Below are 17,520 nucleotides of genomic sequence, written 5' to 3'. Positions count from 1 at the left end.
GTTCTGCAGGTTCGAAAACAGAACCTTTCATTCTCTGGTTAACAAAGAATAAATTAGTCTGCTTTAAGAACATCACAGCTCACAATACTACATTCTATTGTTTGTATTTTAGAATGTATGTTTTAAGTGTATAGATACTCATTCTTACAAAAGTTTCCACAAAATCATAAACAAACAAAAACTCAATCTTCTCATAGCTCCAGAGAAGTTCAAAGTCTATTGAATGTACTCTCTGAGAAAGTGGTATAGAAGTACCTCCTACTGATGAACAGTTTTCAGTACTGGGATGAGTGGGCATTATTGAGTCAGACAATTCTAGACTCTTTATCAGATACATGAAGACAAATAATTGATACAGACAGAAAATATTTTTATTTCTATACCATAGGCTTAATCCAGATTTGAATATATGAGACAATCTGACCAAAAATTCAGTAGTAATGCAGACAAAACTATTTACTATCAAGTGTTGAGTGAAAACGGAAAAGTGAATACAGCATACAGCCACATATGATTAAGAACACATTATCATGTAGCGAATAGTGAAATCAAATTACTATATCTCCTTCTGTAGACATAGTGTTCTCTTATAATATTAGTCTCTAGGCTATACTGACTTCATGGAACACTTCAGATTCATTTCAGGTTTTTTTTAATTTATTCTTTGAAAATTACATCAATGTAATAATTTAATCACTTCTAACTCCTCCTGCAAACCTTCTCCCAACATGTTCCCTCCCAATTTCACTGAGTCCAGTTAGTGCTGCGCATATACACATTTTGGAAATGTATTAGACCATGGACAACCTAGCTATCACTTGCCAACAGTAGCTCAGCAAGAAAGCACAGCCATGTGCAGGTAAAAAAACTGGTGTGAGTTAATGAGCTCAATGGTCTTGAAATGTCCAGAAAATGCTGATTCACAGCTATGCCCAAACTTAGACCTTTACAAACTTCCCAATATCTCCTTTGTGATGTTCTCTTAGCCCCATCTCTTAAGAGATGAGTGCATGTGATATAGGTGTCCTTTACCAGTGAGCAACACACAGTCCTTGCTCTGCTCTCTGCCTAGCTGAGTCTCTTTATTGGTTCTGCTTACAGACAGGATTCTCTGAAGAGTCCTTAAAGTTGCAGAAATCTACAGATGCAGAGATACATATTTAGAAGATAGTGTGGCACTGTGCAAACTTAGCAAAAGAATAGTAGTAGATTCTACTCTAGAGATTATGACCTTCCAGTCATGAGTCCCTAGTAAGATTTACAGTTCCAGGCATGAGTGTCAAGCCATAGAGTGAACTTTATGCCCAATTAAAATCTACTGGTAATTAGGCACATTTTGTTCATGCTACCATTGTACCAATTAGGCATGTTTTACCAGATAAATCATTTGTTCACTGTGTTTACAAAGGAGTAACAATGGTGTGCGTTCTCCTCTGCCAGCTTGCATAGCAACTTCCAGAACTGTGAAAGCTAGCCAGCTTACAAGGAAGCTTCCAGTTTAACAACAGCTGTGTTTTTCCATGTCCTATAACCAAATTCTGTGGTGTCTTTAGCAATATGTTCCTACCATCACAACTTGGATGTCTTGAGTACTGGAAAATTCTCAATAAAAGCCTTCAGAATCAGGGGGAATTGTTATCATAATGAACGAAATTTATTGTTTAGTGGAGAAATGATTTGTCTCTTCCCTTGAGAGTTAATTCAGTAAGGCAGGTCAGGGATCCACGAAGTGGGTACCTTTAGGAAGGCTAGTTCACTTTAAAAAAATATACTTTTCCTTCCTAGGTATCCTTGCCTGAAGAGGAGTCCCATTGGTTGCCATGATGCTTGGTTAAGTTTGCCAGCTCGTCACAGGATATGGAAACTCACAGCTGTTCCATCTTATAACATAAATATGTAATTTCTCCTCTTTCCTTCCTCCAAATACTCTTATACACCAATCCTTGCTTACTTTTAGAACTCATGGTCTCTTTTTTAAAATTCAATTTTATTATTTGTGTATTTGCATGTATGTATAATATTTGTATATCTTAAATATTGCCAGATTAGATTGCAGCATAAAGTTACTTGTATGTCTGTTTTAATTGTTGATCATTTGGTATTGGATAACCAATTGGTTTCCTCTTTCTTGAGGAAAATCATTTTGTTCTCAGAATTTCTTATTTGCCTGTAATTCTTGCTCTGAGATTGAAACCTCTTGGTCTTTCTCCTGCCCACATTGAAATGTCTATTATTGTTTACTTTGTAGGACAAAGTCTGTGATCCTCTGGTCCTTCAAATCTTCCCAGTTCCTCTTCTGCAATGATCTTTTAGCCATAGCTGTGGAAGTTGCTTTGCAGATGTGTACACTGGGACTAAACTCCACAACTCTCACTTTGGTTGATTCTGTAATAGCCTTTGGGTTTTGTCAAACAGAAACTCATTGATGAGGGCTGGAGACAATACTTACCAGTCATTATAAGCATAAAATATCAGAGTGTAGTTAGATTGCATTTGTCTAGCAGAGTGGTAATTTATAGGTTGTCCTATAATATCCAAGACTTATTAACCTGGGTACTTCACTAGCTTTCAGTATCAAGGATTATCCTTTCTTGCTCAGAGGATCTTATGTCTAATTAGAGAGTTGTGAATTATATCTAAGATGTGCATACCACTATTTTTGCCTTAGGCTAACTCTGAAATGCTGGTGTTTGGGGATCATAGGTTTCATATCTGGGTAAGATTTTATATTTGATTAAGTAAATGACTTGATAAACCCCTAGAAGGCACCAGAATTTTGTTAGGCGATTTTAGAAGTTACAGAGAAATGGTATTTTTGAGAAAAAACACAACAGATCTCTCAAATGCATATGAAAAGAATAAAAGATAAATAAATAAAAAGTAAAGTTTTACAAAGTAAAGTCCTTATCTCATCATCAAGAATATTAAAATTCATTTCTGCAGGATTTATTTCTTAAAATGACTCTCTTGATCAATATGATACATAATAGTCTACATTTTCTTTCATCACATTAAATTTATTCTTTTTACCTTTTCATATATTGATGTGCTGCATTATGTTTTCTGTAAAAGTCACCTTCTTTTAGCTTACCCCACCTTTATTCCCTCATCTCTCCCTTAAAAGTCCCTTAACAGGTATATGTGGAGTTTTTTGTATTGCTTCTTCTTCTTTTTTTTTTTTTTCTCTGTTTTGTTGTATCCCCTCTTTTACCCCAGAATCCAGCAATAGCTCATAGTTTGGCAGGGAAGGTAGGAGGTGTTGTCCCCACCCCCTCAATCTATGATAGATGCCTCAAAGAACCAGGCAAAGATTCATAATCTGTCAGCTTTTATCTGTGGCACCAACTTCTCTGTTTTATTGTTGTTTTGCTTTGTTATTTGGTTTTATGTATCTAGATTTATATATTTCTGTCACTTAACCAGCTTAAATTAATATTTAACTGTATCTCATTTGAGAGAGAAGTTATGTTTTTTACTTTACTATTTGAATGAAAAAATAATAAGGAAAGGAAAGGATATGAATGCTACTAAGTATGATGGAGGAGAGAGTTAATTGTAGATTGTGGCAGGAATCTTAAAAGTACTTGTTAATGAAATCAAACCTAAGGCCAGCTATTGGGGTGAATGCTGGAAGATCAGAGAAGCAGAACAAGCCACAGCTATCTCACCTTGCTAGTTCCTCAGGTGATCTTGTTTCCTCAGGCTGGAAGCTTCTGAGTCCTCCTCCACATGAATCTCAGCTGAACTGTGTTGCTCCAAAGCTTAACTAACTACATGCTTTTTCCCCTTTAGTTCCTGGTCCTCAAGCCTTATGTACCTTTTTCTTTCTGCCCCCACTCCCTGGGATTAAAGGCGTGGGTCACCATGCTTAGCTGTTTCTAAAGTGGCCTTGAACACACAGAGATCCACCTGGCTCTGCTTCCCAAGTGCTGGGATTAAAGGTGTGTACCACCACTGCCCAACTTCTCTTATGGCTTACTCTTCCCATTTTCTAGCCACCATTTCTGGCTCTGTTCTAGTGGCTGTCTGTTCTCTGACCCCAGATATGATTATTTCGGGAAACACACAATATTTCAGGGAACACAATACCCACCACATTTCCCATGTTTTTGTCTGAAATTAAAAAAAAGGTTATAACTAATACAAGAAAAATCATATCCAATAAGTATATACAATATACACAGTCAAGATTACATTAATGATGTCTAATCCATTAACATTTGACAGATTCAGGTGAAAAACTCCATTATCTATAATAATGTCCAGTCCACTAACATTTGATAAAACTCAGACAAAAATTTTTCATTACTTATCCTATCTTTTCTTTTTATAATAGATTCAGTAGTCTACCTTTTGTCATTTTTATATCTTCTCCTTTTTCTTTTTAGAGTAGATTCAGTGATCTACCCATTTATCCTATTATTTGTCTTTTTTCTCAGGGTAGATTAAGTGATCTACCTCATATCTATTTTCTCTTTTTCTTTTTTAAACAAAACCTCTGAATCTAATCTTCATGTTCAGCTTTTTCCTTGACCATTAACAATTAACAACTTGTAACCAATCACCATAAACAATGACAATATCCAAAACTCATTAAATGACCAAAAACTTCCCATCCCACCTTTTTGGGATGTGGCATTGTTTTCTTAAAATTACTTCCATCTTTAGGGGATCCTGAAAAGAAAATTTTTGAGTTAATTGTCAAGTCCTGTATCATTTGTCCAGCTGCTGCATAATGATAAAGTGCAGGGCTTGTTTCAAGTCCTTGTTCAAGTAGTCTGTCAGGCTGGATCATCTCAGCTAGCCATCTCGAAATTGTCCTGAGCAGTTTATAGTCCAGAGTCAATCTTTCCATGGTGTTAATGGCTTTACCATAGTCCATGTGGCATCATCATTGTGGAGTCCCTTCATCCTTTTGAAGGTTTCAAAGTCACTGTTAGGCATGATCATGGTTCCCTTCTTTTTTTTTTTTTTTTTTTTTTTTTGCCTCCTCTGTGGTTTGGAGTAATCACAGTCTGATAAATATAAATGTCGGTCTCTTGGAACCATGAACGTTCTTCCCTAGAAGAGAAAATCTTCACAGCAATTTCTCCCCAGCATTTCTCTTGCCAAACTTTTTCAAACTGACCTTTGCTGATGTTTTCTTGTAACGTGCTGGTCCTGGCAATTCTTCTCTGAACAAGCAGTAGTAAACACTTCGTCCCAGGTAGCAGCATCACCGCAGTCACCAACACCATGAGAAACAGCCTGGAACTCAGAATAGCAGTCACTGCCTCCATGGTTCCACCACTGTTTGTGGCTCGGCCCCTGCCGAAGCTTCTCCTAGGTTGGCCTCAAACTCGGGATCCTCCTGTCTCTGTCTCTTTCAGCAAATCCTACCAGCGTGTGCCACCACAGCCAGCTGAGTGTAGCTCAGGCCTGAGCTAGGGTTCACAAGGCCATGTTAGGCGCCAGATTTAACAGGAATCTTAAAAGGTCTTATTAATAAAACTCAAACCTGAGGCCAGCTATTGGGGTGAATGCTGGAAGATCAGAGAAGCAGAACAAGCCACAGCTATCTCACCTTGCTAGTTCCTCAGGTGATCTTGTTTCCTCAGGCTGGAAGCTTCTGAGTCCTCCTCCACATGAATCTCAGCTGAACTGTGTTGCTCCAAAGCTTAACTAACTACATGCTTTTTCCCCTTTAGTTCCTGGTCCTCAAGCCTTATGTACCTTTTTCTTTCTGCCCCCACTCCCTGGGATTAAAGGCGTGGGTCACCATGCTTAGCTGTTTCTAAAGTGGCCTTGAACACACAGAGATCCACCTGGCTCTGCTTCCCAAGTGCTGGGATTAAAGGTGTGTACCACCACTGCCCAACTTCTCTTATGGCTTACTCTTCCCATTTTCTAGCCACCATTTCTGGCTCTGTTCTAGTGGCTGTCTGTTCTCTGACCTCAGATATGTTTATTTCGGGAAACACACAATATTTCAGGGAACACAATACCCACCACAGTAGATATGTGGGTAAGCATAGTCAGAGGCAGGGATATCTGTGAGATTTCAGAGTAGACATGACCAGGATGCATTGGACCATATGGAAGAGGGGGAGAAGATCGGAGAAAGGGGAGAAAGGAACCAGGTACATCAGCTAGGAGGCCAAAGGTCCAAAAGGGGCACATAACCAAAATGTCTGGGTTATCTAGGGAAGAGGCCCTAGGGGAAGGGCATCCCAGTGCCTGGGCTGCAGTTAAGAGTAGAGGGTTGGATATGTCAGCTATAACCTGTGACAGATAGGGACTGAGGGATTCTGGGAGAACCTGGCAGCCAGGTTCAGTTTGATATGTTAAATAGACACCTTAGCTATTTGTCCTTCATTTGAAACTTAAGTTTCCTCATTCATTGATCTATAACTACTAGGGAAACATTTACTGACATTGTTGGGACATTAGATTAATTAAAGGATGTACTGCTTTTTACAGTAATTCTTGACACATAGGCGGCATTTTAAAATATTAGCTGACATTATTGTCTGGTATCTGGACCTTTAATTTGTTATTTGCTTATACTCATCTAATTATCTTCTTATCTCATATCTTTCTCATCTAATTCTCTAGTCTTTTCATCATATGAAGTGTTGTGTATTGAAGTCGATTCAACAAATCCATATTTTATTTGAATTAATAAATTAATTAATAGTTTTAGGATACATCAGCCTACTCTGTGAGTATGAATTTTGGAGGTATGTTTCTGTGGAATTTGTTTTCAAGAATCATCTCTAAGGCTCTGCTAAAATTTTAAGTTAACCTAAAAATTCTCTTCTGAAGCTTCCTTTGTGGCTTGTAAAGTGTTAATTTATAGGCTGAGACACTGAACAGCAAGAAAAACATATTCCAAACTATAATATATTGAGTTGTAGAGAAAATTTTTCCAAATTTATATCTACACAAAGTATAAAAGACTATTGATTTAATAAAATAAAATGTTTATAAAAGAAAAGAATTATTAGGAATATTAAAATGCATTCATTATTCTATGTAACAGAGTTATGAAAATAAAAATTTGAGTCATCAACAGTATAATCTGAATAATTACACTAATTTCACCTTTCTTTCTTTCTTTTTTTTTTTTTTTTGGAGCTGAGGATAGAACCCAGGGCTTTGCACTTGCTAGGCAAGTGCTCTACCCCTGAGCTAAATCACCAACCTAATTACACTAATGTCAGTATCATGTTTATTACTGTGTTCCTCTGTGTCTCTGTCTCAGCAAACACAAACATACTTACACAGGTTTATTCATTTAAAAGAAGTTGGACAGACATTATTTAGAGGAACCATCATGTCAGCAATGCCAATAACACATAGGAACACATTAAAGATAATGAAAACCAAATACAGCACTAGTTTGATATCTCTATATTAGTATATTTAATTTATACTATGTTAAATGTTAACTATGTTAGGATGTAAAAATATTATGAAATTCATTAGGTACCTTATTTAATGGAATGTCATATAGTGATATTTTATTTGTATTGAAATGTGATTTTATTTGTATGTCAATAAAGTTGCCTTGAGGTCAGAGCAAGCCAGAGCAGAAGCTGAGCTGTAGTGGGGCACGCCTTTAATCCCAGCACTTGGGAGGCAGAGCTAGGCAGATCTCTGTGTGTTCAAGGACACAGCCAGCATGGCAGACACACGCCTTTAATCTCAATACCAACCATAGACCACCTGGAGGTCTTTACAAACAGGCAGTGACGAAGTCATGTGGCTGGGTTTATAACCAATGAGAAAACAGAACAGAAAGTCTTTAAATAGACAGGATGCACAGAAGTAGGTCTCTTGCGGAGAGGAAGGACAGCAGAAGCAGTGAAAGGTAAGGTTTTCCGCTCTTGCTCTGACCTCGTGGTTTTTAACTCTGCAATCGGTTCTGTGTTTCTTATTTAACAAGCTGGTTACATCTACAATGTCACCCATGCATAATTCTTTTTTAAATAAATTTATTATTTTACATCACAGCCAGTCCCCCCCCTTTCCTCTCCTCCCAGGCCCTCCCTTCTGACTTTCCTCTGTTTATTTCTATTTGAGCAAAGGCATTAGAGGCCTTAAAATATTCCGATACATATACCATTTATAGTGGCATCAACCTATCATTGCATTGACCAGTTATGCCTTTCATGCTCCAGTGAAGAGAGGCATGGCAGAATTCATTTTAAAATGGAGTTTCCATGGACTTACTTTCCACTGTGGCCACTCATGTAATAAAAGTGAGCTTTGTTATTTTGATTCTACCCAAATAATGACAATGTCTAGTACTGAGGAGTAATTTTCAAAAGTTCATCTGGAGAGGTTGATAAATAGTGCTCTATGTAGTCAGCAGAATGATCTATGATACCTTCAGTTTTGAATGACTGAGTTTATTAAATATATAGCAGGCAAAAGTAAAATGATAAATATCAATCAGCATATCGAGAGAATCAGCAGATAGATACCAACGCAGCATTAGAGTGGAGTTTGCATCATTGCTCAGAGATACAGTACCTAGCTGTGGAAGAAGCAAAAAGGGCATCATCAGATCAGAGTCTTGTAGTAGGAATCTTAAAGAGTTCTTATTAATGAAACTCAAACCCGAGGCCAGTTATTGGGGTGATTGCTGGAAGATCAGAGACACAGAACAAGCCACAGTTTCCTCACCTCGCCAATCCCTCAGCTGGTTTTGTTTCGTCAGACTGCAAGCTTCTGAATCCTCATCCCAATGGCTCTCAGCTGAACTGTGCTCAAAAGCCTGAATGCTTAACCAGCCGAATGCTTTACTCACTACATGCTTTTTTCTCCCCTAATTCCTGGTCCTCATGCTTTATCTACTTTTCTCTTTCTGCCTCCACTCCCTGGGATTAAAGGTTGTGTTTCTGGAATTAAAGGCGTGGGTCACCATGCTTAGCTGTTTCTAAAGTGGCCTTGAACTCAGAGATCCAGCTAGCTCTGCCTCCCAAGTGCTGGGATTAAAGGTGTGTACCACCACCGCCCAACTTCTGTTATGGCTTACTCTTCCCATTTTCTAGCCACCATTTCTGGCTCTGTTCTAGTGGCTGTCTGATCTCTGACCCCAGATATGTTTATTTCCGGGAACACACAATATTTCAGGGAACACAATACCCACCACAGAGTCTTACAACCATCCAATGAAAAAATAACAGCAGTACTCGAGGTAGTCAGCTGAAGTTCTTAAAAGAGCTTCCTTCCACAAGTCAGCATCTGAATCCCCATGGCTACAGTCAGTGGCACTTTCCTATTATGTGGTAATAAAAGTGACCTCTCCTGCACCTAGCCCGCCTTCCCCCTCTGTGTAGAAACACTGTTTTTGCTGTTGTTTTGCTAGTTTGTTTAGTTTTATTTTGTAGCACGTCATGGTTTAATAACATCTTCCAAACGGTTACAATACATGACATCATGTACCTTTTCTACACATGACTCCATCTCATTTGAATATTAGCTGAACTGTAGTCTTATTATGCAAGATAAGAATCTGCATTTTTTGCTATATACACTAATATGTTTTTAAAGATTTTACTTAACTTTTGAGTCTAGAATTATATCATTCCTCCTTTCCTTTCAAACCTTTCTATTGGATGTCCACCTCCACTTTGCCTTCAAATTTATGCATCCTTATTTTTAATGGCTGTTACACACACACACACACACACACACACACACACACACACACATCTATGGTGATATTGCATTTGATTTGCACTAAAATGTCATTTTATTTGTATGTTAATAAATAAAGTTGTCTGGGGGTCAGAGCTAATAGCAAGCCATAGCAGAAGCTGGGCACTGGTGGTGCACACCTTTAATCACAGCACATGGGAGGCAGAGCTAGGCAGATCTCTGTCTGTTCAAGGATACAACCAGGCATGGTGACTCATGCCTTTAATCCCAAGGAGTGATGGCAGAAAGGTGTGAAAACCAGGAACCAGAAGTAGTTAAGCTTTTAGCTGGTTAAGCCTTTAGGCTTTTGAGTAGCAGTTGAGCTGAGTGCCATTCAGATAAGGACACAGAGACATCCAGTCTGAGGAAACAGGATCAGTGAGGAACTGGTGAGGTGAGGAAGCTGTGGCTTGTTCTGCTTCTCTGATCTTCCAGCGTTCACCCCAATAACAGGCATCAGGTTTGATTTTATTAATAAGACCTGTTAAGATTCGTGCTACACATATCCATTTTAAATACATGAATAAATGTTCCTCCATCTTTATAGTGTTATTTGTAAATATATTTTGGGAACTGACCGTTTGGTATTATTTAACATATTAGTGTGCTCTTCCCCGGAGAAAACCACTTCTCCTGAACTGGGCATTCCTTAGTTGCCTGTAAGTTTTTTGTAGGGTTTAGGTCTTCTAGTCTTCACTCTATGAAGTTTAATGTGTCCATTGTTTTGTCCATATTCAGTACATGTTGGTAAGACTTCATTGATGTAGCTTTGGTCATTTCTAATAAGCATATTCTCACAGCAAATTCCAGTTTCCTTAGGTTCTTACATTCCATACCCTCTTCTACAATCATCCCACATCATTAGGTGTGGGAGTTGTGTCATAGATGCATCAATTAAGACTCAGTTTCACAACTCTGAATTTTGATCAATTAAGGCTTATCTGTAATGGACTCTAACTGTTGCTAAAAAAGTTTCCTTGATGAGGGCTAAGGACTACATTTACATGTGGGTATAAGGAAAAATATTTGAAAAGTAGATAGGTAGTATAGTGGTAATTAAAGGCTCTTTTCCACGATCATATATATATGATTTATTGCTCTTTACTATTTTTCTTTCTCCCCTTTTAGAGAAACTGGCTTTTATTAACCAAAGGCAGTTTTTTTTTTGGAGGTTACTTGACATAAACATACTTTGATTTAAAGTGGGGGGAGGATGTCAACAACCATAGAAATTTGCTACAATGTACGTTGCATAGATGTTTTTCCAATTTAAAGTAAAATCAGTTATGATATATGAAGGAGAGAGAAAAACATAACAAAGCATATGATCATTTTGTAAAACACCTTAATATTTCAAGTGATTAGACAAATATTACTGATCACTATGTTCTTCTGTTTACCATCTGATAAAATGTCATTTAGAAAAAAAATGGAGGTATAATTACTACACAAAAGCAATATGTCATGTTGAATACCTTGTACCCCACAAATTTGAGTTATGATAATAAAATCATGGAAAAATCGTAGCAGTTCTGGCTTAAAACTGAAAGATGGAAGTAAACTTTGGAATTATATTTGGAAGCTAAAAATTAAAATCACATTTCTTAACAGCCAATGCTGGAAGGATGTCTTATATATATGGCTTACATCACTCTGCTCCACTTCTTGGCTTCTCAATCAGAATTAGACTCTCTCTCTCTCTCTCTCTCTCTCTCTCTCTCTCTCTCTCTCTTTCTCTCTCTCTGACACACACACACACGCATGCACACACAGACGCATATACACACACACACACACACACACACACACACGCATGCACACACAGACGCATATACACACACACATACACACACACACACACACACACACACACACACACACACACACACACACACACACTGTCTTTCATATATAACAGGGTGTCTAATTGAAATCAGGAAATCGAGGGTGGGACTTGGTGGGAAACATATCTATTACAAGGGTATGAGAATGAGATACCCAGCTCTAGTTAACATTTTACATCCTCTGGTGTTTTTGGGTTCCTCTAACTCCACTGATGTGGGAGGAAGACACAGGCATTCCCTCGATCTTGCTATTTTTTGCCAATCCATGAGCTCCATGGATTTTCAGTGAGATCCTGTTACAAAAACTAATGTTAAGAAAGACTAATAAATATACCCACCTATGGCTTTCACACCCACAAACACTTTCATGCATATGCGTGTACACACCTATAAAAACTCCCACATCCACCTTTAAAATATCATTAATGATCATCTGTATAAAGTAAAACATTGTTCACATTTTTTGCTTAACAAATGGGGCTGAAGTTCTTCCAAAATTAAAAACAGGGAAATAAAAATGCCTTCTCTTTGTCTTAAAAGAACTGGCAAAAGAAGTGAAGAGATGAAAGGAAATTCACAATCTTTGTATCCTAAATTAATTTATTCTGAAGTGTGATAATATGAAAGTAAAAAGGAGTATTAATAAGTACAGAATTTTGGGTAGTTTTTCTCATAAATTGACATGCAAATATTAAATTTCATAATACTTAGTAGCAGCCATTTATAATCATACTATATTAAATAGTGAAATATTTTTACTTATTTAAAAACTGTATTAGAAAATAGTAATTATTAAGATTGTGTGATATTGAAATATATTCTTACAGCATCCCAAGATTAGTATAGAAAAATATAATTGTTCAAAATACAAAGAACAGCTGAGGGAGGGAATATGAGACCCTACAGTGGATAAATCAACAATGAAAGTCCTACACCTAAGACTCAGAATATATCACTGAAGTGGGGGATATTTTAAGACTCAGAGAACTAGGAATCTTTTGTAATATTGTGTCTCCTAAAAATGATAGGAATGCTATACCCATGATATCACAACAATATGGCTGTCTGAACAAGACCCAAACCATGACAAAAACAATACACATGCTGGTGCCAAAGGTACAATCTTATAAGGATCCATCTGTAGCCAAAGAACTACAGGCAACTGATGCCTGTTGATAGAGAGGGAACCTTCCTCAAAGATGAGCCTCTTGATTGGTTATCCAATTACACCTGGTCACTCCTGAAATCATGTGCAATCAACTACAGGGAGACTTGGGTTACATTTAAACATTTATGTGCTTACAATATGTAAAAACATAATATGGAAAAAAAAACATGAACTTAAGATGGTTTAAGGGGGAGATTGAAGGAGTTAGAGAAAATGGAGTGTGAGAGATTATGTCATTGAATTTTAATTTTTAAAACATCATAAAGTTAATTTGAGAAAGTATTGAAAATATAGCAAGAAAAAAGACATATAGATAGGTCAATATATTATAATCAAAATTATAAAATATGTCATGTGTTCATAGTCAATTAACATTTGAGAAGAACTGATGCTACCAAAGTGATAGTGTAAGACCTTTAAAAATAACATTGTGACACTGTGTAAGCTGCTATAAAAGAGTCCTTGAGTTCCTATTCCAAATCATACAATGGAGTTAATAAAAATATATCAAATTCTTGAAAATGAGAGCAAAGACTTTAACATATTTGGAATAACCATTTGGTAAATGTCCTTCACCTTGAATTTAGTAATCAATTCATAAATAAATCTTTGTAAATATAAGAAAAGAAAGCACTTAATTCATAAGGATAAAATGTTTTTCTATAATAGAAATCTCATAAAAACTGTGTATTAAATATTGATAAGGGACATATATCTTGAATGAAATAAAGACAGATTAAAAAATATGAAATGTTAAATTTCTGCAAATAATATAAGCAGGCATTCATACAAACAATGGACACAAATAGTAAACAATCATTCATGGATGAATTAGGAAACAAAAATAAGAAGATGAAAAATTACTGAAAGATATCTTTAAAATTTCATGTTTTAAAAGAAACAAATGTGCATATTCATAAGAATCTCCTTTCAAATATGGTTCCAATAATACTCTGTTTCTGATTATAATTTATTATAACCTAAAATTAATCTATTTTTTAAATTTTCTTGTTACAATGTAAATGTCTGGGAGGAATAACTTATAGATACCTTGGTAGAGTATTTTCTATTATAATTTATAATAAATTATAAAACTGTCTCTGTAGTTATATTAACAAGAATCAGTTTCTGAGTGGGATCTGCAAAGTGAGGTAAACAGCCCAGTCCACAGCTAAGGAACAAAGGCTTTCATGTAGTGTTGGGAAGGGAGACTGAGAGCATAATAGATCAAAAACAATCTTTGCTGATCTAATTATTTTACTTTGGGTCAATCCTCATTATAAGTTACTGGAAAACCATAAAACTCAAGACATTTATCATTTCCGTATCTTATCTTCTTCTTTGTAGACATATCAATTATTTTATTTGATCTAAAATGTTACAGATATACTTACAATCAGTGAGTGATTACTCCCTAAAATGGAAAAGAGATAAGTTTCTCACAAAGGTATAATTTATCAGTAAAATTTGGAAGGTGAGGGAGGGATTTAGATCCTCCTGACTCAGAAATTGATATATATATTCAACATCCCTCATGCTTAGAGAGAGAAGAAGAGAAACTGAATTCTTAGAAATAAGCAGTACAATCACAGAAAATGTCAAGCATCTTCAAAGAAAATAAATGATGTAAGAAAGGAAAGATATATTTCTCAAGAAAGAATTGTGTATGTTGACTCTCTGGTAAATTGTTATTTCTCATGGGTTTTTTTTTTGTATTTTTTATCAGAAATAAATAGAAATTGTAGTACAATATATGCATGAGCTTCTCAATGAATTAGATAATGAACCAATGTAATAACAACTAGGATGAACTGAACCAGTGAACTATACAATACTTTGTTAATTTGAGTCTGTAACTAATGACATTAGTGACACTAATGAACAGGAATTGGCGAATTTGCATGGTCTAGTGTGGGAAAACTTAGGTATCCTATCATCCTTGCCCACCTTATTGAATCACTATGTAACCAAGAATGCAATTATCTTTCTTTCACATCTATGATGTCTTGTACAGGAAAGAATTTGCTGGAAGCATAAGGAGCTATGCATACAACTGTCAAAGTCACCAATTAGAGGTGGGATAAAACCTGGAGCTCTTTAAATGCCTTCAAAAATGTATTCTCTGTGTTCAGAAAACTCCTGGTTAGAAAATCGATAAATTCTCTATTACTCTATGATTTTTTTTAAGTATGAAAAATATATAATTCAAGGGATATTCTTAAATAGGTAGGTATTTTGTTACAAAAATTATTAGATTAAGTATACATAAGTCATGGAAGATGATACAAGATACAAAATGATCTATTTTCTTGTTTAAACTCTATTATAGTCCTTTCTTTTTTAATGGTGGATAAATGAATAAAATTTGCAGTCTACTGAAGTAGAAATAACCTCAGATAATAAATTTTGAAAAATATTGTTAGTAGTGAAAATATAAACTCTGAATTAAGCTATTCTAATCACATAAAATTCATCAGATGTATATATTTTACTAGTGGACAAATGTTTGAGTGGATTCAGGAAACAAGTGGTGTGGTGCTTTTATTTGTAAGAAAAATAAATAAAAAGTAAATAAAATAAAACAATAACATTTATATATTTTATCTTTTATTTTTTCAGTGCTTTTATCTAAACCATTGAAGGAATAATAGTGAAATTATTGTCATATTTAGAAGTTCTATGCATTTGTAAACAAGATTTATTTTAAATGTACATGTGTTTGTTAATATAAATGTATGCATTGATAATATTCATATATGCAGATATATTTGCAGGTATACCTTTTGACATGCTTTGTCAATCAGTAGAGATTAATTTATCTCAAATGTAGCATTTAATTCAAAGCCAGAGTGCAAAATTATATTATACTTCTTTAAAAAGATAATCTACTTTTTTGGTTGCTAGCCTAACCTTTAATGGCTGAGCTATCCCTGGTAGGCTTGTAATCCCAGGCAGAGGCAGGCAGATCTCCATGAGTCCAAGATCAGCCTGGTGTACAGTGTGAGTTTCAGGAAAGCCATAGCAGGTACGTAGAGAAACCCTGCCTTGAGAAACTGAAAACAAGAGGAGAGGAGATTATCTATAATATATTATGTTGATAGATATGAAATTATCTACTGTAGGAAATTATTGAAGGGACTGAAAAGGTGGTATGCTGTCCACAGGCTAGAGAAAAAAACAAGGAGCTGGTATAGTTCAGTTTGAAGGCTCGAGAATCACCTGCTCAAATGTCACATCACAGAAAGGAGGGAAAGAGAGTATATTCATCTATTAAACATCATTTTATTTAATTATGTCTCAAAAGGATGGGAAATGTCAATACTTATAGATGAGAGCAATTCTACTTTACTTAGCCTATTGTCAAAATGCTGATAACTTCCAAAAACACCCTATAGGTACACTTCCAAATATGATTTTACTATCCATTCATCATCTAGGTTAAGATTAGACAGAAAAATCATCATAGGAAACATTTTGAGAGTGGAAGGAGCCTGAGAGTAGAAGAATTTGGGATCAATCAGATGTAAGAATGATAATTGTCTTATAAATACTAAAGGAGTATTGTTATTTTAAATACAGCACTCAAGAGTATTATGTGCTAATACTTATACTAAGTTTGTTTGAATATAGATAGTCTAGTTATTTTCTGTTGTTATGAACCACTACGACAGCAACAGCAAGGAGAAAAACATTCATTTCATATAATATGTCTCATTATGGAGAGGAGTCAGAGGGGGTACTCAAACTGGAAAAGATGAATAAAACATTGAGTAGTGATGCCACTTGACTCTCTAGATTGGTCAGCTACCTTTTATTCTTCAATTTTTATCTGGAAATTTCAAATAATGCATTTTTGTCACTTTCTTTCCCCTCCCTCAAATGCTCCCTACCCACCCCAAATCATATTTTAACTTCCATTTTTCAGATAGCTATCTTTTACAACCCAGGCGTATCTGCCTAGGATTAATGCTACACACATTGGACTGGTAATTCCTATATTAACTAGCTATCAACACAATGACTCACAAACATGCTTACAGGCAAGTCAGATCTAGATAATTCACCTGTAGAGGTTTTTTTCTTCATAAGAGACTCAAGATTGTGTCAAGTTAGCAATAAAATCCAATCAGGATCATAGATAGACTTAAGATCACACTATGTCAATATAGTAATACCATATAGATATTATTCTGATCATAAACTAACACTGAAGAGGTTACAAATACTATGTAAGATACAGTTTCTTACTGAACTCACATAAAAGAGATAAATCTAAGGTATGCAATAACTTTACTGGTGTTGTGTAAAGTTCTTTCAAACATGACCACTTCCCTTCTCTGGTTTCTACTACCCAGTTTCATTCTCAATACAAGATAATAACAAAATATAACTCTTATGCGTGCATCTCAAACAACAACAACAATAACAATATGAGATTCATGTTGATTCTCTTTAACAACATTTCTCAAAATGCTTATTGACTGCCACTGGGAAGAATTTAATCACACAGTGTGAGCTGTTAATAGAGGTTTCCAGAACATGTAGCCTCCTCTCTCTGCCTGTGTATCTGATCAGATTTTCATTACTGAAGATATGGGTACATACATAAGCATCTCATAAACACCGAGGACCTTGTAGCTTCAGAGTTTGGTTATAAATCAGTTTAACCTTGGGTTAATAATAACATGTCAACAATGGTCCATTAATTGTGACAGATGCACCATCCTAATGCAAAATGTTACTGTGTTCATTGTTTCACATATTTACAGGCAGAATGTCGATGATATCACCTTGCTTCATCTACTGCTCAGAATAAAATTT

The sequence above is a fragment of the Onychomys torridus genome, chromosome 9, assembly GCF_903995425.1.
Source record: "Onychomys torridus chromosome 9, mOncTor1.1, whole genome shotgun sequence".
In the NCBI taxonomy this organism is placed as follows: domain Eukaryota; kingdom Metazoa; phylum Chordata; class Mammalia; order Rodentia; family Cricetidae; genus Onychomys; species Onychomys torridus.
The sequence above is the reverse complement of the archived record's forward strand: the minus strand, read 5'-3'. Positions refer to the sequence as shown.